Source organism: Nylanderia fulva, unplaced genomic scaffold (genome assembly GCF_048542155.1).
Source record: "Nylanderia fulva isolate GAGA-0341 unplaced genomic scaffold, ASM4854215v1 Scaffold1, whole genome shotgun sequence".
Lineage (NCBI taxonomy): Eukaryota > Metazoa > Arthropoda > Insecta > Hymenoptera > Formicidae > Nylanderia > Nylanderia fulva.
Window position 1 is genome coordinate 1,592,268 of NW_028189192.1, and position 27,495 is coordinate 1,619,762.

The 27,495-nt window shown below is 31.4% G+C and overlaps 1 protein-coding gene across 4 annotated transcripts in view; it reads right to left on the reverse strand.

Moving 5' to 3' along the window:
* LOC114931381 (uncharacterized) overlaps positions 1 to 27,495 on the reverse strand; it is a 59,909-nt gene that overhangs the window by 17,399 nt on the left and 15,015 nt on the right. Inside the window, exon 1 of one of the 4 annotated variants that reach the window (XM_029303361.2) lies at positions 6,916 to 7,844. The exons of 2 other annotated variants lie outside the window; for them this stretch is intronic. The gene's annotated coding sequence lies outside the window, so the exon portion shown is untranslated. Of the gene's footprint in view, positions 1 to 6,915; positions 7,847 to 27,495 lie in introns of those variants that run through there. One more of the 4 variants, XM_085488076.1, reaches the window with a different exon arrangement.

Sequence of the window (27,495 nt, forward strand, 5' to 3'; positions counted from 1 at the left end):
ATATTCCGTCACACAATGCTGCGTGCTAAGTGTTTCGAGTCTCTGTCGACGCAGCCGTGTCCTTTCCCGCCAAGAATGCTACTTTCACACCCATGCAAATACTTTTATTTAAATGTACATAAATATAGTATATGTATATACTATCTGGTTTTCTTGGACTTTAATCCCTAATTGAAGAATTGATTTTTTACAATTCATATCTATTAATAAATATTTAGTAGAGCAGCTTTCCATTAGATTCACATTAATGTCGTTTGCTTTTTAAAAAAATTATTAGTTTTAAAAAATTAAATTTTTTTAGGCTAATGATCTTTTTAAAAGGTAATCCCTAATTGAAGAATTGATTTTTTACAATTGATATCTATTAATAAATATTTAGTAGAGCAGCTTTCCATTAGATTCACATTAATGTCGTTTGCTTTTTAAAAAAATTATTATTGGTTTTAAAAAATTAAATTTTTTTTTAGGCCAATGATCTTTTTAAAAGGTAAACGAATTCATTAAAAATCGACATTTCTGTCGAAAAGTAAAAAAAAATGTACATAAATATATACTATTTGGTTTTCTTGGACTTTAATCCCTAATTGTGAAAAGATTCAAAATATTGATATATCTATTAATAAATATTTAGTAGAGACTGCATTTTTCCATTAGATTTACATTTCGATAATATCGTCTGTTTTTTAAAAAAATTACATTTTTTTTAGGCTAATGATCTTTTTAAAAGTGAAACAAATTAATCAAAAATCGATATTTCCGTCGAAAAGTAAAAAGAAACATAATAAGGATACGTATCTTGAAAATTTTATTAAATTACATAGTTTATTAAATTGAAAATAAAATTTGTTTTTCTTATTTATTTGCACAAATAAATATTTTTAAGAGCATTTGTTTAAAATTGAAATTTCTGATCCGAAGGATTTTTACACATGGCATTTACAAAATATTTTATTACGTGTCATTTTCTAAGAAATTTTGATATAAACTTTTTTCTTAGTTTTATGGAATAAAGAGTTCTCTTTTATATATTATGTAATAAACAAAATTTTTAATCTATCATAAAAAAAGAAAGAGAAGCAAAAAAAATGGGAGCAATTATAAAATTAAAAATTGTGAAAGTGATTAAACTCTTATGCAGTAAAGATCTTATTAATCAGTGTGAAATGATGTAATGTTATTGAAAATGTATACTCTACTAAGATTATGTAATTCATCGAAGAAAATCGCAGAGAAAATACTTGTAAACTTCAGAAACTCGATTTAGCATATAAACGAGCGTTAAATACATGAATTATAAATAAACTAAATAAACGAGTAAATCTAATTAACAACAAATGAAATCTTAAAAAAATCGCGAAATATCTAATATCATTTTCCAAAACAATATCAGTGCAAATAATTTTAATGTTGAAACAAATCAATATAATATTTCTATACTATTCGCATTAATTTGTAATATATATTTGACGTTAAAAAATATTTTCAACATTTGAATTAATATCAGTAAAAGTAAAATATATAACATTTTCTCGAAAGAAAGATTACGCGCGCCAAGTACATGGCGAAAAAACTAATTAACACCTAATTATCGCGTAACAAAATAAAAATCATGATTTTAATTAAATTTCTGAATAGTATCAATTTGAATCTTTTTTACGGTCACGCACAATATCCCCTCTCCATTATATAAAAAAAAAATCTCATTTTCCGTGTTAAATTTCTCCTTAACCATAGATATGCGTGCGATAAAACATTGCTTTACAACCTCTCTACGACGCGCTAAACTACTTACCGTCAATTACAAGCTGATGATATACAATCAAGGATACTTGACTAATTTGTCGTTAATTCCATACTTATTTTCGCGAGCGGTTTTTTTTCATCCACGATTTTCTCTAAAAAGTCCATTTATATCGCGCTTCAGAGGCTGTCCGTGAAGGACATCATCGTCGAGGCAACGTGCAACGTTAATGATGTAGCGCCTGCTGCGCTACGACCGACTTTATCGGGGATGCCAGGTTGCGATACCTGGATCCGCACAACCGTTATCGAGAGGAAAATAGTGGGGGGGTCCAGTCGGATCTCACATATTGGCTTTTCAATACTCTTTCTCGACAGACGAATATACGTATAATCGCGACTTACCGATCGTTCATCAATCTCTCGCCTCTATACATGATCGAGAAGACGCGATAATTATAGTCTTCGCGATTGTAATCGCGAGGTTTTCAAGCGAATTCCAAAGAGATCTAGTTAGCCTTCGCGAATTTCAAAGATGACAGTCATCTTCAATAATATCGCATACATCATAATCAGGGATGTGCATTATTTGAATGAAATAAAAGCACTTAAAGTATAGAAATATAAATTTGAATTTCAAATACATGTTTGCGAAACCTATTTTACATTTGCATTTGTAAATATGGTTTCAAATGCATTTTTTGTAAACTATCAGTATTTTCTTATAATCAACATTTTTTATAATTCTATACATGTAAATACATTTATATACTTTTTTTGTTTTTTGTTTATATTAGAAATATATAAAGTTTATGAAAGTTTAAAGAGTTTATAAAAAAAACTTATAAAAATTTATAAAAAGTGTATAAAATTTAATAAAGAAATAAAAATTTAAATATATATAAATATTATTAGATATTTGAAAATATTATTTGCTATTTTAAATGGGTTTGAACATTCATTTTGCACATCCCTGATCATAATAAATACTCCGACTGCTAATTAAAGAGTAGATTGATATCGCGCTATATGCATAAAAGTTCGCGAATAAAAGACGCAATTTATTATCAAAAAAATACATTATTCCACGACATTTTTATTGAAAAATCCGTGTTTTGGCACGAAATATTCTAAGGATATTGCTGTAACGGGAATTTGCATACGCGAGACTGATTTTCACGGTTAAAAGTGATCGATAAACTTGTTTACTTGTACAATGGAAGACGACCTACTATATACATACATATAGATATATCAATGTTTCGTGCAAGAAAAAGAGATATTTCTTGCGTTTCGTATATGTGTACTCGTCGCAACTTTCTCCGATAATTTTGCCAATTTAAAAGTTTGACGTCTTCGTTGATGACACATCCGTGACATCCACGCGCCACGTTGACAATGAATGATTACAACAAGTGTTACATCGGCGCTTACATCAAAAGCGGTATATAATATAATTCCCTCGAAGGAGATAATATCTGTGTAACTTGCGGCATAATGTGTATATTATAAGAGTCATATTGTTCTTGCGTTGTTATCAATCTGTAACCTGTTTCCTTTGTCCGTGTCTGGCGCGAATATTATACAATTCGCACATAAGAATGGCAATCTGGCGCGCTTGTCCTTCGAACTGTTGAATTAATTACTCGACTTCGCGAATTAATTACTCAACGTCTTATTAGAAGTAGCGAAACAAATTACGTCTGATTATATGTGGATACGACGACGCGATCTGATCAAGATTGCTTGCGGCGAATTTAAAGTGACGCGAAAATTTTTTAAACGACATCTGATTATAATGAAGCTAATCAAAATTGCACGAGTGTAAATATTTCATAGGATCCTGTTTTCGATTTTAATTTTAATTAAGATTTATGAAGAGTTGACCCAGCTTTTATTTCGAAATTAAAAGAGAGGTAGAATAAATAATGATTTTTGCACCAAATTGTGTCAGAGATATGAAAATATATAATTATCAGTAAAATATAATTATATATATAAATATAAATATATATATATATTATATTTATATTATATATAATATAAATATAATCCTAAAAGAAAGTTATTCCATACACTATGTATTTTTTATTCTTATTTGTCAAATATTTTAAATATATTGATTATTTAATATTTGTTAAATATTTATTTAAAATAAATTCTGATTAGTGTATTATTTCGTTCCAGATTGACCAATATCAATAATAAGAATTAAAAAAACTGTGACGAACGAATAGTTTGCTCTCATTAAAGAAATCTCGAGGCCACGTTATGTAAAATCTGTTGCCGATTACACGTGTGTCGCATACACGCCAATTTATCCCGTATATACCATTTCTATATCGCGTGTCCCATATATTATTATCGATAACGGAAATTGAATCCCCCGCTCGATTCGTGTCAAATGAAATCGGCCGAATTGGGTCGTTAAAGCGTACAATCGCGAGCGAGCGCGAGCGACCGCGCATACATTTATCGCTCTTTCCCCGGGCTTTCACGCACTTTCATCATTATATGTAGCGTGCGATCCACAAAATCTTATGCACATCGGTTGCATCGAGGACTGTCGGTTTTTTACCGCGAGCGAAACAAATAAAGAGGGAACGCGCGAAAAACGACCGGTCATTTCGCCGCGCGTAATTTCTCTTTTAAATTAAGTAAATAAGACTCATCGTCGTGATATAATAATACTATATTACAATATTATATATATTATTATTATTATTATATATATAATATAATTATATAGTAATAATATAATAATAATAATATATATATAATATTGTAATATAGTATTATTATACCACGACGATGACTATTTGACAAATATATATATATATATATTTGTCAAATATTTTAAATATATTGATTATTAAATATTTGTTAAATATTTGTTTCAAATAAATTCTGATTAGTTTATTATTTCGTTCCAGATTGACGAATCTCAATAATAAGAATGAAAATGTGACAATATGGGCGGTGCACCAAGAGAATTTGTGTCTTATCTCTTTATTTATATCGCGCTTCTGATATCCGACGAAATATAGTGGATCACTTAGGCACGCGTATATATATATATAAATATTTATATATATGTTTATCACGGAAATATGCGCGAAACCATCAACACGCAGAATCCGCCAAGGATAAATCGAGGTCACGATCGGCTTTAACGGTAATTCCTTCGTTCGGCAGTCACTTGGAAATCGTCGGGGAACGATCGATACTTAATTGCATCACGGAGAATTTCGTCAATTTCATGGCTACCGGTCTGACCGGGTAAATTCTTCCTCCTCGAGAGCGAATAAAAGTCGAGCGCTTTAAGTAATTCCCGTCTCTCGCAGTCGTCTTAGACCGCATTTAAGTTGGTCGCGTTTACTTCAAACTTGTTCGAAAACTTCCTGCGCTTTTAATCAATGGCGGTAAGCCAAGCTCTATTTCTAAGCTAAATGACATAATAAGTCTTCTCATACATATCAAACTTTTACAGAGCTCAAAGAGCTCTGTCTGTATATGTACATGCACGTTCATAGATATTTTTGCACGATAAAATTATAATTTAATATAAAATAATGTAATAGTTTATAGCTCGTACGAATTAATATATAATAATAATAATAAATTGAGGCTTTTTTGGACGAGCAGATATAGAACAAAATTTTGTAAATAAATACTCGATTAAAAATTTTTTACATCCTATATTTGCTCGTCCAAAAAAGCCTCGATTTATTATTATTATATTATAATTTAATACTTGTAATTTTAATTAGAATTTTATTTTAAGAAATATAACTCATTCTGAATTTTTTCTCAGAGAGAGAGAATTAATTTTAAATTAATTCAACATTAATTCTGAATTAGTTTTGAATAAATTTAGAGGAATAATTAGTAATAATTTGTATTATGTAATTTCAAACAATTTTACACATAGTCGAATTATCCCTATTGCAGGACACCCTGTATATAAATATATACTATATATATACAGTTTTTTATTTTTTGCACTGAAATATAATGATTAGAAAGTGTCTCGACAATTTTCCTACTCAAGTTAGTGCATCATAATTTATGAAAAAAACACTTTCGTATTTTATCGATGTACTTCTCTCTTCCTGAAATCTTCTCAATTCTTAAGAGTTTAACAAGGCTCTGTAATAAAAATATAAATTTTTAAAGTGTAAGACAGGCAATAAGAGCCAAATCGCGGATGACAGTGCGTTATCCCAACGAAACTAAATTTTACTTGGTCACGGCCAAGATTTATAATTGGAATAATCTCTACAAGAGATTTAATTCCATACTAATTCTAACGAAAAAATTTAGTTTCATTGAGATAACGCACTGTCATCCGCGATTTGGCTCTTATTGCCTGTCTCACACTTTAAAAACTTCTTAATTCTTTTTAAATTTTTCCGACTGCGCGAGAGAAAAAGATCCGAGAAAAACGCGCTCCCGGAAAATATATCGCGGGTCGAGAAAACTTGGTAACAAGTACATGAAAAGATAATATTCCCATGGGCTCTCAAGTTTCAAGTGACCGCGAAGAGATGCTGTTAGCTACACCGAGAGAGCACTTTTTGTGTGCGGTCGCAAAGAGGAAAAAGGAGGAAAAAAGACAGAAAAGAAGCAGAAGAAAGAAACTGCGATAGTTAGTCGATTCCAACGGTATACCACTTCGATAAATCGAATCGATCTGGATGCACAGAAAAAAAGGAATCCTTGATTCAAGTATATTTTTATTCTTGAACGCTATTTGATTGATTTAAGCATAGAATGCTCTTTGTAATCACAAATTTTCATTTGCCTTAACAATAAATAAGTTTGTGAAAAGTATATTTTATCCTTAAGATATATTCTTGTTTTAAAAATCGCATATGATAAAAATAAACTTAATCACATTTGAACTAAGAATTATTAATATATACTTGAAAGTATCGCTTATATCTAATGCTCACTTGTCACTTGTCCTTGCAATATTTATAAGTAAATTTCAGCTTGAACCAAGAATATTTTGCACTTTGTTTTAAGGATAAATTATCCTTTATCCAAAATTATTTCTATTTGGCGCTATTATAAGGATAAAATATACTCGAATCAAAGCATATTTGCATTCTTTCAAGGATACTGTTTGTTCTCTGTATATTCACGGCCTTCTCCACTCGTTCCTTTACTTACGAGAGAAAAGAACCGGAGAACGAGAGATCTGCCGTGTCAGATCTGTCAGGGCAGCCTGGTGGTTCGCCAGCCGTTGAAACGCATCCCGGCGACTATCCCGAAATCGGAGGAATCCGCGCCGGCATTCCTCTCCGGGTCGGAAACGACGCGTCACGTCATCCTCGTCGAATCGTCTCTTCTCTCGAATCCCCTTATCTTCCGGCCGGTGGTCCACGGGAGGAGCGCATCGACGATGTATCGCTTTTCTCCTATCCGGATGGGAGCCGGATGTTAAGAACGGAAAAGCGATGCGTGGCAAGACTTACCGGACGCGCTTTCTTCTCCGGATCGTGTCTACGTCTTAGATGTATACACGAGTGTGTTTGTGTTTGTGTGTATGTGTGGTACCGGCTGCTGCCGGATGAATGCGACGCGCCTTGAATGGAAAGAACGAAGGCTGTGCGCGTGTATGTATTTGTGGAAAGGGAACTCCGAAGGATCTCCCTTGAATATATCCTGGATAGTCCCGAGTGGCCCGCACGAGATTTATTCACTCCTCGCGAAGATCGAGAATTCACTCGCGTGGATCACGATCAACGAATTTTCTTCTTGGATTATGCATCGACCTGATCGAGCTGGGGCACCCTGGACCAGCTAAAAACCCGGTCTGAAGGTCGATCGAAAGGATACCCGTTTTGCACGCACCTCTACATACTATATACTTCACCAGCAGCAGCCGGCTGCACACGTTCTCCGAGAAATGTTCGCCACTTCGGCAATCGCGAATTTCAACCCCCTTGTGACAACTAATATGATATGTGTCATAGAAATATATTTGCGCTGCGAGAGAGACGACTCTCGCGTTTCGGAGCCCGAAAAGTCCGGGACGAAAATACTATGTCGTACGTCGTGTCGGCGTCTCGTTCCGAACTGCCGCCAGACGCCAGACGAAGTCTCCGACTAGGGAGCCGTTCGAGAGGATCGAGAGGGGAGCGAGAGAGAGAGAGAGAGAGAAGTGGTCGATTGGTCAACTTATGTGGCTCCGACGGGAAGGGTGATGCCTTCGGGACCCTAGCACTTGGGGAACACATGGGAAGTCACGATAGGGAGTAGCATCTGCACTGATCAGAAGCAGACGATCTGCGAATTTATCGCGTGTCTCCGGTTCCTCGCGATAATTGACGCGAAATTAGATTGAAACGCGACTTCTGAGACCTATCTTCCAGAATAAACTGATAACGAGATGAAACATATGGGAAACCTGAATGAATTATAATAAAATAATTATAATTGTTTCTTTCGAATGCTGATAAATATATAGCCACCTTGTTACAATTTTAAATAATAATATATGATAGAATTATTTTTTAAAAAATTATAATGATAAATTATAATTAAATAATTATAATTGTTTCTTTTGAAATGCTAATAAATATAGAGTAATCTTGTTACAATTTTTCATAATGATAAATGATATAATTATATCTGATTTTAAAGATGTAATTGACAATAATACAACTTTAAAAATGAATTATAATAAAATAATTATAATTGTTTCTTTCGAATGCTGATAAATATATAGCCACCTTGTTACAATTTTGAATAATGATATATGATAGAATTATCTAAAAAAAATTATAATGATAAATTATAATTGTTTCTTTCGAAATGCTAATAAATATAGAGTAATCTTGTTACAATTTTAAATAATGAAAGTAAATTTATCTTCTTGACAAAATCCGATTTTAAAAATGTAATTGACAATAATACAACTTTAAAAATGAATTATAATAAAATAATTATAATTGTTTCTTTCGAATACTAATAAATATATAGCCACCTTGTTACAATTTTAAATAATGATATATGATAGAATTATCTAAAAAAAATTATAATGATAAATTATAATTGTTTCTTTCGAAATGCTAATAAATATAGAGTAATCTTGTTACAATTTTAAATAATGATAAATGATATAATTATATCTGATTTTAAAATAATGATAAATTATAATTAAATAATTGTATGATTACAAAGTTTTAGTTTAAAATTTTTGTTAAAATTTTTAATTTCTTCAAAAAATTAAAGTTGCGAAAATGAAGATTAATAACATTTTTGAATCTGTATTATATTAAGATTCGATTATTTAATAAATGTATTTATTTATTTTTGTTAGTGAATTCCCACATTTTCTGATTCATCTAGCCAGTTTCTATATGAGATATCGTTATAAATGAACGATGAAAGAGATTCTTTGAGTTGCTATCCGCCACAACCGGATGCAATAATTAGCCGAAACACGTTCCCAGACCTCTTCTTTCTCACAAAACAGCCAGAACTTATTTCTTCGAAAACCCTCGAATCTTTGAATTATTTTCTCAAGCCCGAATCTCCGCAAGTTGCGATAAAAATAGTTTTAGCGCAATAATTTAGAATGCTAATTAATTAGCATTTTAATATACGTCAATCCGTTAATTTATCATAATACACATATATTTCTTTACGTATAAAAAAAATTAAGAAAAGAAAAAAAGTTTAAATAAAAAATAGTCGCACAAAAAATTACACAGATAAAGATTTGATATTTTAAAATTAATAACAAGTCTCACCAATAATCTAATTAAATATGAATTTTGTTAGAAATAACAGACGTTAAGATTAATATATATATCTAAGTCTAGATTTTTGTCTAAATATCATTCATCGGAAATTGGGAACGGAATTTCAGCGGCTCGCCGGAATTTCCTCGTCGGAATTGTCGGGCGCTAACAGGAAGTCGGGCTGTAATTAACTCTTCGATCGCATCAAAAAATTCGCACGTGGGCGAAATCGGCTCGAAGACATCTATAGACTGCCGGGATAATATACGGGAAGAATTGCGAGTTGCAGCACGAGAGTAAAAAGATATCTCGACAAAACCTCATCACAACGTACACCATTCCCGAGCTAACTTTCTCGACTGAATTTAATAAAGGACGAGCCGTCGTCTCTCTATCGAACGATCTTGATCGATCAAAAGTATCCGGGGCTCCTAGAGCTCTCCATCAATTTTACCTCATTTAAAGCAATGGAAATACTATAATCAAATGTTTTAATCAGGAATTGGAGAATAAATGTACATTTTCTTCAAAGAGATCGAGCTTTATTTTCAAGATTCATTTTTGATAATATTTCGTTAGAAATCTAGAATTATAAAATATATTCGGAATATTGAAAAATTGACAGCAACATTTATTTCTCCAAATTTTTCGTTGCTTTAAATGACAGAACTCTTTATAAAATTGATTAAAAATTGTACAATTTTTCAGAGGAGAGAAAAAAAGGATACACGTGTCCAAAACTCTAATGATTAAATTTAATTAAATTTAAATAACGTTATTAGAATTTGAAAATGTGGGTCTAATTTTTTATGGGGATACCGAAGATCCGAGATCATCGAACGAAAGGTGAAGCGAATGACGAAACGAATTTATACGTCTAACAGAACGCGGAATTAATCTCTTGCTGTGAAACTACTTCGTCTTACAATGGTAGATAGCTACGATCATCTATCCAAAGTAAATCGATCCTTATACGGCTATAGATGCAGCTTTAATAACAAGGAACCTCGAATCTCAAGACTCTTGTAACAAGGATACTTTCACTTGTTGCTCGTGATTCAAAAGAATATTCTCACAAAACGCTCGCGTTTGTAAACTTTTTAGCTTTGCAAGATAACAAAGTGTATTTTGTGAGCTAAAGCAAACGAAACAAATCGCGAGAGAATCATGAGAGCTTATAGTAGATGAAATAAAGACGCGTAAATTTATTTCATTCAATATTTTCGTCATATCGGAGTTTTTCGCAAAAATTAGCGACAATTTTGATCGATGCGCGTTTTATTTGATGAATTAATCGAGGACAAAAAAGCCTTTGCAAGGTCGAGGAGAATGTCCTTCGTTAAAATCTTGTTAAAATCTCCGACCTGTTTTTTTTTTTTTCAATTTCGATCAAGCGAGCAAATTAGCACTCGGTGTTGAACGAACAAACTCGACGATTTCTTTTTTTTTCAAGTACACTCTTGAGTAATAAACCGAGTATACCAAATGGCGAATTGAACGAAAGAGAGCGGGTTCTCGCGAAATGTAGGTTACATACGCATCTCAACGCGGATCAAGAATGAGATTAAAATGTGACGGAGTCGAAATGATATACGAGACAACAATCTATTCATTTTCGCAAGGCGACGTTACGGATAAGAAAAGCTATTTGAGGAAGCGACAGGACAGTTTATGATAAGAACTACATAAAATTTACTGTACAATACATATAGATAAAATAGATTTTTTTAAAAATGTGGGCGTAACATGAATTGTGTGGGTTATTCATACTTAGATATGGGCGGATGTATGTCAAAATTAATGATATAGAACTACATTGTATCCAGCACATATGAAGCTTATTTTTTCCTACTTCAAAATAACAAGCAGAAAAATATACATAAAGTACCAAAAATTTATTAAAATTATAATCAGAAAGATATAATAAATATATAATTCATTATCAGTTATTTTAATTAAAAACAATTAATTATTATTTGATATTATTATAAATATTAATAAATTAATATAAAATAAATTATTAAAAAATATTAATAAATTAATATAAAATAAATTATTAAAAAGTCTTAATAAATTAATAAAAAAATAAATAAATAAATAAAAAATCAATATTTATAGTCATAGAAAAAATGCATGCTGGCTATTGCATTTATTTGCTGCTTATTTTAATGAAAGCCGTTTATTCTTGCGCATTTGCGTGTCGGTTGCCAATCGCGCAGCCCATCGTTGAAGAAAAATGACAGGATATATCCTTAAGTAAGGCCTTCCCAACGAAAGGAACAATAGGCCGCGAGCCAAAGCTCGCAACTGGGACATGGCTGTCACGATCATCATTACGGACAATAATTGTTTCGAGGGATATCCTCGCGATGCACTCCCATCGCCAGGTATGTATATTTGCTTTGGCATTAACTATCCATACAGAATATTTCGTGAGATGCAAATCAAAATCGAATATTTTTCGTCGATATTGTAAATATTTTTTGCGTGCATAATTAAATTAATATTATAAAATTATATTATATTATTTTATAAAATATATTTATATTAAGTATTATCATATTATGTATTATATTAAATACATATTATACATTATATAAATATATTATATTTTATAATTTTACATACATATAAACTATGACAAAAAAATTCGTTATTTCACAAACTTTATGCTGAATCGATAGAAAAAAATTAATCACGCGGATAAATTTTAATTCTCAAAACTTTTTGACAAATTGATCGTTGAAATAATTGTTTACTTTCTTGTTTAATTTATATTTTCGTAAATATGTTTTGCGGAAACATTTATACGCGACTTCCTGCATACTTTATACTGTAATACAAGAAGATTACTGTGTCTCGTCATATATACCCGTGACAAATTAATAATTGGCACAATGATAAATTAAAGCAAAAAAGGGAGAGGGAGATAATGCGTGTATATATATATATATATATGTGTGTGTGTGTTAATAGTATGTTAAAATTGTGACGTAATTGTTAAATATTTAAACTAGTGCCTAATCTTAACCCGTGGTAATCTGCATTGGTGTTTTACTTTATAGTATCTTATCACATTGACCATAAATTTGTCCACTTAGACGGAACAAATGTGTAATCATCGTAAACTTTTATAGCAACATACTGCTCTCTAACAGTTACATCTAATTTTAACCTTAATAAACATATATAGCGCGGTTATGAGGAAAATATTTTCTCTGAAATTATCCTACACATGAATATGTGGCTCTCTGCTGCTCGATAATTTACAATAACGTCTTCAGGCGGCGCAATTAGATAAGCAGATTAGAAGCTTAACGGGGTCTCTCGCCGGGAAGAATAAATTCTTCATTTTTTTCTCGCTATGTACATATATCGGAGCACAGTTTTGTATTGCAGAACTATTAACAAGCAGTGTACAGGATATGTAATATTACTCGCACTCGGCTGTTATACGATCGTCCGGAGAATCCAGCTCGTCGACGATGCCGTAATCGATCTGAGAAAGATACCATGATACGAGAGAGGAACAGTTGTTACAATAGCTGTTACGAGCTGATCGAGAACTCGCAAAAGAGCTGACTCGCAGGATAAAAAATATTTGGAATATTAAGAAATTGGGTCATTTTCTCCCACCGACATTTATGTAAACATTTGTGTACAATATTGACACACAATTGACAACCTCATTACGATTATGCTTCTTATTTTATGGTCGGCACATATATGCTTCGTAAAAACTTACGAAAGAAAGGAAGACGTAAAATTTAAACAATTTTAATTTTTTTTTTTCAAATTTTGTATGTACAATATGCATATATACTGTATATAATATTTATTATAATGTATATATTATTTACTTATTTTATCTAATTATTCATTTAATGATTTATTTTATCTAATTATTTATTTAATTATTTATTTTCAATAAATAAATAAATATATTGTAATAATTAATTAATTTTTGTGACAAAAAATTCTCTTCGATTAGATGAAAGAAAATTGGGAAACGTCTTTCCTTAGTTGTATTGCAATGTGTGTCACACATTCTTTCAGGTCTCTTTCGAAAACTCTCTCTTTCTCTTCCTTTCTTTCACATAATCGATACACGCGAGACACAAATACCACAATGTGAGATGCAACGCGATAGAGCTTATGCTTTATGGAGCGCGCTTTATGCAAGTTGGAACACCGCGATGAAATTTGCAATACGCGACACATATCGGCGATAAAACGCGTGCAAAAGCGATATCGCACGCAAAGTGAAGCGATATCGCTCCGCTTCGAATCACGCGGATCTCGCGTATCTAAAGGTATATATACTGTACGTATTGTTGTATTTCAAATATATCGACACGTTGTTTTTCCCCCATTGTAGAATGGGAATTTGTAAATAAATATCAACACAGCTTCCGCTTTTGGATTTTTCAGTTTATTCGATTCCCTCTCGCGTGTAAAATGCACTTATAATTCCGAGTGTCCTTTTAACAAAATAAAATGTATGTGCAGATTATATTGTGATACGCATGATTGACGTTTTTACGTAAAGGAACGAAGTTAATGAAGAAATCTTGCTACTATAATATATGCAAACCAATGCGCGTTATCTAACGCGAGAACCAATTATCGAGTAGATGCAAATGAATCGGTCTCTCATTTCATTCGTTCGCGAATTGCATTTATCGCTAAATGATACATGAAAGATACAACGAGGATATCATTTATAAAGACCGCGAATGCATAAGGAATCCATTTTCTCACGTCTCGTGAATTTAATCGCGCGCAATTTGTGCGATTAATAGGTGGCATTAATCCAGGAAAGGCGTATAATCGCTCTCTTTAATTATCTAGTTATATTATACAAGATCAAGAAAAATAACTTTGAAATTTACAAACTAGAGAGCATTTATAATTTTGCAAACTGCTCTTCTGAATGTTTTTTAATATTGGAAATTGATCGCGATGTCTTTAGAAGATAAGTTCCTTGGTTCATTTGTCGTCGATTTTTCCCGTAATATAAATATTTAAAAATTATCAATATTTCAGTAAGTATATTTATTGACAAAATATTTTCTACAATTTTACGGTCGAAGAATTTTGCGAAATTAATATCACTTTAATATAAATCAGGATATAGGATATACTGTTTAATTAATTCAGTCATTTAAATTTAAGTACCTAGGAATAGTCCTCTCACCATTAAATCGTAACAAACTTTTTAAACTCTTTGAATTTAATAAAAAGTTACCTAAAGTAATATACACGCTGAGATCCATGAAAAATTGCTTAAAATTCTTGCAAATATTATTAATTAATTGAAATATTATTAATAAATTTAAAAAATATATTATTTTAGCGATATTAAACGCAATAAAATCAAAATACGAATTACTAAAAATGAGTTAATTATTCATAATTTAATATTGTTTAATTTCGAAGAAAATACTGTCCATTTGCAATTACCGATGTTATTTTTTAATAATAAATCAATAATAAAATCGCGCATAATAACAGCCTTTAGAAAATATATGTTGTACGTAGAAGAAAGTTTTCTTTCAATATATGTATATATTGATTTTTGTGAAGAAGCATCCTTGCAAATCGGACAAATACATTCCACAAGAAGAAGCGTGAATGCGACACGGAATTCTGTACTTTACATGAGAAAGCGCGGGTTTTCAGAATGCGAGTTGTTTGCTTGCTTTTATTTTTCCAAAGATTTATACCGCGAGGTAAATTTTATCCGCGATGATTACGCGGCGATTAAGTAATAAATCGCGACGCGGAAGTTTAATTAAGAATACAATGGACGACAAGAAGCAAGAAGCTTCAAGTATATACCATATATACGCGCGTAAAAGTAGGATGTTTTTCCACTTTCGTGTAAGAGAAACGAAAGTCTCGCGCGACGCCGTAAATTTACAGATTTAAGGACCAACTGGCGAATTAACATCTGGTCTCTTTGAGAATAGTCCTCGTTGATGGCGCAATTTTACAGTATCGGTGCAGAACGATAATAACCTTGCTGACTAGCTAATAAATCTGAAATAAAAGTATATCGCGATATAATTTTTAAAAAATATCCAACGCCTGTCAAGTGTATCGCGTTTCTTTATCACAAAAACGCGACACGTTGCCTTTATTTATCGCGTGCGCTCCATTTTCTACGCAGATGTATATTTTTATCTCTGCTATGCGCATATATTATAAAGTGTGCGTAGTCTCTTAAGAAAAATAACTATTACATAATTAGAATATGCTTTATTTATGTAAAATATCTTGAATATTTGATCGTTGAGTTTTTATCATTTTTACCTGTCTCCTATAAAATTTATATACCGAAGCTCAGTTCTAATAAAATTATATCGATGTATAGCAATTCATATAAATTAATCTCAAGAGAAATTCAAGGATGCGGCATACTTTACATTTCTAAAATAGTAATAATTATATCATATTGCGCTGTCAATAATTTGTAGAAATTAACATATCCTATACAATTAACATCAGCAATAAAACCTGTTATTTCTGTAAGTTTGCCAAAAAAAAACCTCCATCGCCTAAAAGCTAGATCTACATAAAAGAACCGTAAATATATAATATTCGAATATTTAATGGGTCATAATGGAATAAGAAACGAGTTATTTGTGTGAGACTAAAATCGGAGAAAAAATTCGACGTAAGTAATAAAAACAAAATTAAAAACCGCTTAAGTTAAGATATACGACTCATGTAAGAAACATCGTTTAACTCGAAATCACACATCGCCCTGCCAACAGGCACTTATAATGTCATTTTTAATCCACGATATCCACGTGTATAAACGTGTTGCGGATCCTATGAGAGATTCTCATCCAAGAGATATCTCTCATGTAAAAATAGCGGCACATTTGATACATAATTATCAAACAACAACTACCGTTTAAGCCGCGTCCTAGAACGATCACTTGCGAGATCGCTCCGCTCCGAGAAATTGATTCTGATTTATAGATCTCTCTTCGAGATCTAGTTCCACAACATTTTCATCATCCGCGGCTAATCATCCGTCATTACCGTTAATTCTACCGGTTCGCCATTAATCGCGCAATTTTGCGCGACCTGCCGATTATGCCGCGATTGCACCTTCGTTTCTCCGCGCAAATCGATCGGTAGAACCACCGATTTTATTCGTCCGCCATTTGCGAAAAATATTATTTCACGATCAGTGTTGTGCTTAGATTTTAAAATTAGCTAGATAAAGATGAGATGAAAGTATGTAAATTCATCTTATTGTTAGATAAGATGAAGATGGTTTTGTTTTAAATATGTCTAGATAAAAGACAAAATTATATGGCGATTTATCTAGATAATAATTTTTAAGACTGCTTATATAAGCACAGTTATAAAAAAATGTAAATTATAAAAAAAAATATAAAAATATATGTATTCATATTTTTATTTATAAATTTTTATCTTATACTGCTTAAGTTCTACTAATTAAGTATTTTTATGTGCTATAATTCTGAATCAAAATTATCTGAAAATTATTCTAGTCTTATTAGTTATTATATCTTTTTAAAAAACTTGTTTTACAATATTGCATGGAAATATATGAGATACACACACCCCCAAATCACATGTTGTTTATTACAATATTTAAAACGCTGATTTTTTAAGTGCTTTGCTAACATAAATTGATAATAATTGAAATGCTGACAAAAACAGCATAAATTCTATGGATTATTCAAAAAAATAAATAAAAATAAATAAGCAACATAATTTAATAAAGATAATATGTTTTCACCTAAGATGCAATAAGATGACGCCAAAGTTTCATCTAGATGATCATCTAAATAATTTTATTTAGATAACAGCAAACACTGCTCATTTGCGAGAGAGAAGGAAGGAACTTCTCTATGAATATAAGTATGATTTCATAAGTATATAATATCCTCGGAAAAATTAGTGAAGACGTTGGATTAAGAAAATAGCCAAAGCGACCGGCCTCGGCGTTATCGATACTTTAAAGTATGATGTCACCTCTCATGAGCATCATTAAGTCTTCCTCAAACGCATCTGATGAGTATATCTACAGACAGATTTTATCCACGTAATACGCGACGATCACGATGCGTCCTTGCGAAATTCCTTGCGAAAAGAATCTTTAACGAGACGAGCTTTATTAATACACTCGCGTTATGTATTCAAGCCAAAGTTCGAATTGCAATGCGCGATTGCGCGATAGTGAAGTGATGAGCTAAAAAAAAACTCTTTTACAATATTGCGTGGAAATATATTAGAAACACGCTCCCCCAAATATCATATGTTATTTATTACAATATTTAAAACGCTGATTTTTTAAGTGCTTTGCTAACATAAATTGCCAATTTATAATAATTGAAATGCTGACAAAAACAGCATAAATTCTATGGATTATTCAAAAAATAAATAAGTAATAAATATTAATATATAATAAATAAATAATAAAAATAAATAAATAAATAAATAATAAACAATAAAGAAAATTATGATAAATGAGCTAAGATTAAAAAGTATCGATTTTATATATATTGTTATTTTTTATTTTATATAATAAATGACAATATCTCATATAAATCGATAAGAGATAAAAATAAATCGCGCAAAATTGCAAGCGATATATCGTTGTGTGTATATAGAAAAATTATTTTTATCAATCGTATAAAGAGATAAAAGGATAAAATTGACGTTTTCCTGCCTGATTGACCAATTCTCTCGTTCAATGTTTGTGTCTGACGGAAAGGAATGATTCATGCGCAATGTCGATATTGCACAAACATCTATAAATAATCTTTAATCAGTCACGCTAAATTAGTTTAGATATCTATCAACGATATATGACGAAAAAAATGATGTAATTTTATTTACTATATTAATATAAAAAAATTATATAATAAATGAATCTATCTAACGAATTCTATCTCCAGCGTGAAACAGAAACGATAAGAGGCGTCATTATCGAAAGGAAAGAGTAAAATTGCAGATAATCTGCAGAAAGTTTCAGCAAAAAGGTCGACAAGTTTTTCGAAAGCGCGAATCTTCCGCTTCTCTCGCAAATCGAAAGTTCTCAATCTCGAACGTCTATGAAATCTCGTTTTTTTCGACAGCTTAGAAAACGGCAGAGAAACTTAGACTGTGGAAAACGGGCTTTAAGCCACGAGACCGGAGATAGCGAACCATCCGACGACGGCGCGGCGGCGAAAGTAATTCAATTTCTAATTCGACCGCATGCTCCGGTTGCATCCCAGAGCGCATTCTGCCCGCTTCCGGATGGACGAAGAAACGATGCAAAAAAAACTGCGCGAGCCGCGAATCTTGCGTAACCGGTCTTCCGTTGGGAAATGAATCGTAGCGATATTGGATATTGGATGAGATGCGAAAGAGAGAGTGAAAGAGAGAGAGAGAGAGAGAGAGAGAGAGAGATTCGCCAAAAAAATCAATTTGAATCACATTTAATTGAGTCTTAATGGCAACTGAAGTCATTCATCAATTTTCAATCCCTCTTATTTGATTTTACTTTATTCATTTTATGACTTCGTAAATGTTATTCATTTTTATATTTTAATTTTATTTATTAATTTTATTTATGATCATTGATCCATAGATTTAACCCTTCTGTCAAGGCATAATTTTTTTATTTTTTTTATCAATATATACTCGGAATGTCAACTGTGTGTTTTCGACACATTGCACTGCGATAATTTTTTTATTTTGAATATATTTTCCGTTTTAATTTAGGAGGTTTCCGAATACAAAGTGCCTTTTTATTTTATTTTGGGCGGAGAAAAGTTCCGATACATTTTTAAGATTTAAAGCTACTTTCGGTACTCTGGTATCCGTTCACAGAAACATTAATTCTCCAATTAATATATTAAAAATAAGTTATTGAATTCGAATAAATATTTATTTCAATACTGTCTTATAAATCATTTATTTGAAATTAAATATAATATTGATTTCATGTGAAAAAATATTTAGTTGATATAAGAAAATCCTTTTCAAAACAGATAAATATTTATTTGTTTCAAATAAATGATTTATAAGGCAGTATTGAAAAAAAATATTTATTAATTTAATAATTTTTTACAGTACGTTAATATTAATAAAATAAATTATTAATAATCAATAAATTAAATAAATAAATTAAATAATTCTTTACAGTGTATTAATATATCAATAAAATAAATCAATTAATATTAAAATAAATTATTAATAATAAATAAATTAAATAAATAAATTTAATAATTTTTTACAATGTATTAATATTAATAAAATAAATTAATTAATATTAAAATAAATTATTAATAATAAATAAATAAAATAAAAGTTCTGCAAAGTCCGTGAAGCGATCTAAAAATGATAAATGCGAACTTTAAGCCGTATTGTTAACGCTTGTAACGCGTGTTCTTATCACAGAGCTGCGTTCTACGCCATAAATTCGCGAGATACTGCCAGGGTGCGTGGAGAGAGAGGCGTTATCCTTTCCGTGTTTGCCGTGAATCACCGACATTAACGACAGGTCGAACCGTAATCTGGTTCTCTCCGCGGCCTCCTGCCTCATTTATCGTTCCTACACGCGTGCGAATCGGAAATAAATTATTTAAAACGCATTATTCTATCTATGGAAAACTTACGAGCGTAATTAATTATCGCCGGCCGGTAGATATATATTACCGCTCGTTTCGCTGAATTATATCGGCGAGTTGCGTGCGCGTTTCGTTTAATCGCGATTAACGAAAAATCAACGAGCAATTAAAATTGAATCTCGAAACGCGATTTATTTTCTTGTTGTGTTTTTCCAAAATTTCATAAATAAATCTTTCTCTTAATCAAAAATTTGGTGGATTTCGGAGGCCCAGAGCGAGACGAGTTAAACGCAGAGAGCTGAGTGACATATGTCATCCGCACACACACCGGTGCCCCAAGGTTAATTACAAGCGAGTTTTGCCTCGGTAGAATTTTAATAGGGATCTCTCTCTCCGGCCACTACATTTATTGCGTAATAAATATTCCAATGGGAGATATTTCGCCAATAAAATCTCTTTAACGTCGCGATGCTGCCTTTTCGCCGCTGGCAAATTCATCGTATGCAGCATATTATATACGTACACATGCGCATATATATGTATATATACGAACGACTTTGTTTTTGTATTCGGGATTCCTGGCGATGCGCCGCGACGCAAAGGTCACGTGAAAAATATTATATATCGGTATGCGTTTGCGCGATTAATCATTAGGCCGGTTGGCATTTCACCCGCGGTGTTCCTGAATAAATTGAGGAGCGCGCGGATATAATAAAGACCGTTTACCGTTGCAATTAATTGGCAATTATCGATTCGTCGATGACGCGCGGCGAAATAGTATAATGGGAAAAAAGAAACTGATTATTTTAGCCTCGTAATAATTTTGTGATATTATCATTCCTCGCTGTTTACTCTTTGCTTGCGCTAATAAAAGACATAGCTCCGCGGAATTGAAATATTCCGGGTATTCAATGCGTTTACACGGATGAGAGACGACATACTTTTCCGTCGTCTTTTTTTGCTTCCGTCTGCATTCCGCGGATTCCTCGTTTTCCCGAAAGGCAATGCATATTTGATGAACCGTTACATATATATTACATGAATGAATAATATGAATTAATTTTCGCGATCAAGATGCGGAATCCCCAACAGTTGTCAAAAAAATTATTTTTTTTTAATTTCATATTTTTTGGAAGAATTTTGTACATCTAAATTTGAATTTTAAATTCATGGCTTTTAAAGTCTTTACAGATTTTGTGCAAATAAGACAACAATGATTCAAATCGAGGCATCGGACATATAACAATAATTTTTATTTTATTAAATAAATTTAATTAATATATATTGAATTATTTCGATTAAACAATTATCTAAATCAATTGTAATTATAAATTTTTATAATCTTTAATATTTATTCGATATTTAAAATTATTTGGCATTTATTCAAGCTTAATTTTTAATTATTTTATCACATGTAATTAGATTAAATATGATAATTAAAAGATTACCTAACAACATAAGAATTATCTCTATACATATAAATTCGTCTAGATAAAAGATAAAATAATATAGTGATTTCATCTAAATAATTTTCTAGATAATTCTTAAGACAGCTTATATAAGTTATAAAAAGTTATAAAAAATGTAAACTATAAAAGGGATATAAAAACATATGTATTCATATTTTTATTTATAAATTTTTATCATTTACTGCTTAAGTTCTACTATTTAAGTATTTTTACGCGCTGTGATTCTAAACCCAAATTATTGAAAATTGTTCTAGATAATTTATTAAAGATAATACTTTTTTTCATCTAAGATGCAGTTACAGATAATACATATTTCAATTATCTATATAAAGATATAAGATGACGCGAAATTTCATCTGTATAATTTTCTTGAGATAATCGCAAACACCGAATGCATCGCATTGCGTGTTTATTGCATTGTGCCTCGAGAGAGCTTCGCGAGATACGTCGTCGAGATTTTTATCGGCCGAATACGGAAATCGCGATCGCCGATTGTCTGGTCGATCGTGCGCGGTATCGCGAACAACGTCTTCGCGCTCTAATCGCGTAAGGTATTAAATCTTTCGTAACGCGGACGAAAGGTCACCGCGCTCTGCATCGCGAGATGCATCGGGAGAGAGAAAGATGCATGCAAACCGCTATCATAGCACGTATCCTTTCCCGCGGCCTTTCTCTTTCACTGTGGATGCACATGCACCCTGCACTTTTCCCTCGCCTCGCGCGAGTTCGATGTCGCGATCGATCGCGGGCGTTTAATTTCAAAAATCGGTACCAGGAGAAACGTCGAAGAGAGCCAATTCGAGAGACGGAAAGAGAGATTTTCATATTTGACAGGTCTCTCGTTGAACGGTCTCGCGGAACGAGATGACGTCGAATCGGGCTTCGCCCTCGATCTCTTACGCAAACGTCCGGAATGAAGTCGTGCAAGGCCATAGCCAATGCCACGGTTTTCCATCCGAGAAGCCGGCTTCCTCGTGCACACGGACGCGAGAGTAGCTGTCCGATCGCGAGAAACCGCTTTAACACTGATACGCCTAATTAACGACCATTGAGCGTCTGCAATAATTAACGCGCGTCAAGGTAGCGTTTGTCTTACACGCTTCAGAGATTGAAAGCCAATGGCGGATGAAATGGAGGAGATTTCATTTCATTTTTTTCCTTCCTTTCAATCATAATTTCTAATAATACCAGGGTTGGCTAATAACTAGTTAATTAGTTAAATGTTAATTTATATAGCTTAGTTATTTTTGACCTTAAACTTATTAACATTTTTCCCAAGTTAAATTTCTTTTATCTCTGAGTACCATTATTGTTTCTTTATAAGTTATAAACGTATTATTTTAAAAATAAAGTATTATTAATTTTTATGTTTATTTGTCATCAATTGTAATTACGAAAAAAATATATTTCTATATAAAAATCAAAATTTCTTTGTTGTTTGTTATTATAAATTTTAAAAGAATTAACAAACAAAATTCTAATTTAATACAAATGTTTTTAAAAATTAACTTTTGATTTAACTTCAGTTAATTTAAATTTTTATTCTATTTTTTATTATTCTTTCTTACTATTTTAATATTTTTATATTAAATAAAATTGCAAATAGATTCCAGTGTTTATTTACAAGGAGAGCAAGTGCTTTATTTTTTTTTTTTTTACTGATTTCTCCCCTCCCTCGTAAACGCCCATGCTAAGGATGATCGAGAAATAATATTTCTGGCTAATTTTGTTGTTGAAGTAATTAATTATTTTTGCGTTTTAAATTTCACGCGATTTTAATTACAGGATTTCCTATCTCAATTTCAATACGACACGATTTTCATATAAAGCATCATAGATGCCAAATTTACCGTTGCAATATAATATGCAATAACTGGAAATCATATTATTAGAGTAATATAAAAGTACATACATAATTTCGCAATCTACATTTAAGTAGGAGAAAGAAGTATCTCGTATCTCCTTCTCTGATTGCTAGGTAGAGTAAAAAGGACGAGTAATCGAGACAATAAGGGGCAGATGTTTTCGAGAAATACCGCGAGTCGTTATTATTCTTCGATTATGTGGCATGAAAAAGAATGAAAATGACTCGTCCATCGCGCCTGCATCTACATCTCTCTTGGCAAAAGAATAAGTGCGGTACTCCAATCCAATAAAGTAGAACTTACCAATCTAATCGCTCGTCGACAACGGAGAATTGCGGCTGAATTTCTTTGTTACAGAAACGTCAGCGGCTCGCGGCTACCGGCAAAATGCAATAAGTCGAGACACACCGGTCGAGTCCGTTATGCAATTGCATAACGTCCTGCAGACGGTCGAGGGGCCCACTTCGTAACGACCCGGCCGAATTAGGACAACCTCTACCGAGCGCGGCTACCGAGGACGCCGTATAATGCACTTTAACGCTGATGCAGGCCTTCCTGCAATCTACGTATATAACGCTCTCCTCGCTTTAATGAATAGAGTATGTATTCTAATCCGACGATATACTATAAGTGCTACGTGTGACGGCCCGCGTCCAATATCAAAGTTCCCTGGACCGAACAATCAAGTCTTGTGCTTGGATGATTTTCAAATTAGCTATAACACCGATATATAATTGTTACATTGCTATAATAAAACGGAATATAACAGGTAATATAACGTGCACGTTATATGTAACATTCATGTTAGTTGTAATTTCCCACTCATAGATGTAACATTTTAATATAACATATATTACATTGTAGTTATATTGTAATTATATACCAAATAGCACATTGATGTATTGATAAGTCAGTGCTATCTTGGGATATAATAACAATATAACTACAATTAATGTAATATATGTAATATTAAAAATGTTACATCTATGAGTGGGAAATTACAACTAACATATACGTTACATGTAACATGCTTAAGTATATAACATTTATATACTGTGTTTGCTGGGTAGATAAAGATTAGGTCAAAATATGTATGTGAATTCGTCTTAGATCAGATGAAGATGATTTTAATTGTTTTGCATATATCTAGATAAAATTATATGGTGATTCATCTAGATAATATTCTAGAGAATAATTTTTGAGACTGCTTATGTGTAAACATATAGTTATAAAAAAAATGTAAATTATAAAAAGGATATAAAAATATATATAATTTCTATCGCTTACTGCCAGGGTTGGGTAAGTTAATGATTTTTTAAAACTAAGTTTTTAAAAACATTATTTATATTAATATAGAATTTTGTTTGTTAATTCTTTTAAAATTTATACTAACAAATAACAAAGAAATAATTTTGATTTTTATACAGAAATATATTTTTTGATAATTACAATTGATGACAAATGAACATAAAAATTAATATATAATACTTTAATTTAAAAATAATACATTTATAACTTATAAAAAAAACAATAATTAATGGTTCAGATATAAAAAAAATTTAATTTCTTGTTAGAAAAAAGTTAATAAGTTTAAGGTAAAAATAACTAGTTGAAGTTAAAAATTAATATATTTTAAATTAACTAAACTAAGTTATTAACTTTTAACTTTTTTAATTTTTAACTAGTTATTACCCAATCCTGCTTACTGTTTAAGTTCTACTATTTAAGTATTTTTATATTCTATATGGTTCTAAACCAAAATTATTTAAAAATTATTCTTTTTTCATTTAAGATGCAGATATAGATAATACATATTTTTATTATCTATATAAAGATAATAAAATTGTCTACAATCCATATCTGCGTTATTTGTATCAGTGTGCGAAACAAAAAAAACATCGCACGATATATTTATGAGAAAATTGAAATCGAGAAAAAGGAAGAGAGTATAATAGTACAATTTAATTGAAAAACAAAACTACAAATAACTATTTCCTGTAGTTTTTTTGACGTTAAATGCGATTCTGGTTTCCAAATTGTTTTATCGTCAAAAGTTTGCAAAAATTTGTTTAAAATTTGTTACTTTTAAAATTGTAAAAATACACTATTTTAATGTATTTTATTATATGACACTTACGTATGAGAAAAGGTCTGTTGTAATTACATATATAAAAAAATATTCATCAATTAAACATGGAATTTATTGCAGAAGAGTTGCGAATTAGATAATTAAAGATCTGTCAAATAATTTACTTATGTTTATTCGAAGGATTTAATTATTAAGTTATTATACAAAATGTTAATCTTTTCACGAATAAATTGATTAAATAAATTAAATTTCGTGATAAAATTAATTATCGAAAAACAAACATATTTGTTAATATTTATATACTTCTCTAATAATACTGATTATGAAAACTGAATGAAAGCAAACTAAATAATTTACTTATTTTAATAAAGATCTTTTGCAATAAAGTAATAGTGGAATTGGAGATTGACATTTTGATAATATAACTGTCTGACCACACATCGACTGGCTAATTAAAATCTCAATATCTAATTTAGTGTTCCATCTATGACATCACACGTGCGTGTCGAAATAATAATAGGCTTGCTTAAGTCGATATTGCTACTGTCAGTATATTACTAATATATATTACCAATACTATACACTATTTCGCATTAACACAACAGGATGTTATGTACATACATACATATATGTATGTTTTTTATATCTTAAATCGCATTTTGCGTATAAGAAAGTTGCGTTTAACTTGTCTTTCACACAATAATAATCGTATAGATTCTAACGAAACGCGATTTCGTATTGAGCATTACGCATCGCAGGTGAAAACGAACGTGACGCTTTTGTATTCAATACGCGTTCGTTAAGAACTGCGACACACGACTATAGTCGCGATGATGACCGGAAAAAGTAAAGATGTCTAGGACAGGCAGGCACGCGCGCGCGTTGATAGCTTTTCTTAGTCGTGCGAGTCACGGGGAGAGATCTAACATAAGATTTTTTTCTCTTTTCTCTCTCTCTCTATATATATATCTGCATGTCGCGAGATTGAAAGTGTCGGTCGAGAATTGCGCAAGGCGCTAAACACGCATGCCAATAATTAGACCGCGCTCCGTATAACGCAAGGCGAAACAAATTCGCGCAACCGCATGCAGGCCGGATTTACTACGTGTAAATCAGCGGCCGTGAAGGCGCGAATGTCGAAACGACTCTCGAGATGACTTCGAATGCGAAATAAATCGCATGGATGACTAGTGAGCGCGGTAATAAATTAGCGCCTGGAACTGGCGCTAATGATAGACGTGCGAAATTTCGCGCAAAATAACATATATATATATATATATATATATATATATATATATAGATGCATGGGCGTCCGTAGAAGGGGGCAAGAGAAGGCATTTACTCCTTGGAATCAGTCAAAAAATTTATCTTTTGTTTTCCTGTTCAAGGTGTCCAGCAGACTCAATGAAAAAAATTCCCTGATTTTTTAGTATTTTTTTTCCAAATATATAATTTGCATATATATATATATATATAATAAATCAATTAAATGTTAAATCATGAAATCCTAGAAATATTTTTGTCAACAATGGAAAAGGTTCGGAAGTTAAAAAACAAAAATTTTAATCAATTATACAATCTGCATTATGTACGATAATCGAAACAAGCATGTCACTATAAACTATTTAAATAATCACCTGTTTTATTTATATTATATCGAATTTTTTAATTTTATTTCTATTAAACACATTGAAATAAAATAACACAACGATGAAAATATGAATTAACGAACACGCTTTAGATGAATCGATTTTTAACAACACAGAAAATTAGCGTGCTGAGAGTCAAGGAAAAGTTTATATTAAGTTTAATAAAAAATTTCAAATTATTGAGACAAATGTAGAAAATGTGAAAAAATCCAGATAAATAGTAAAATTTCCTGATAACTTTTCCTTGACAATTCCAGATTTATCAAATTCCCTGACAATGCCCGGTTTTCTAGATTTCCCTGACCGCTAAACACCCTGCTTTTGA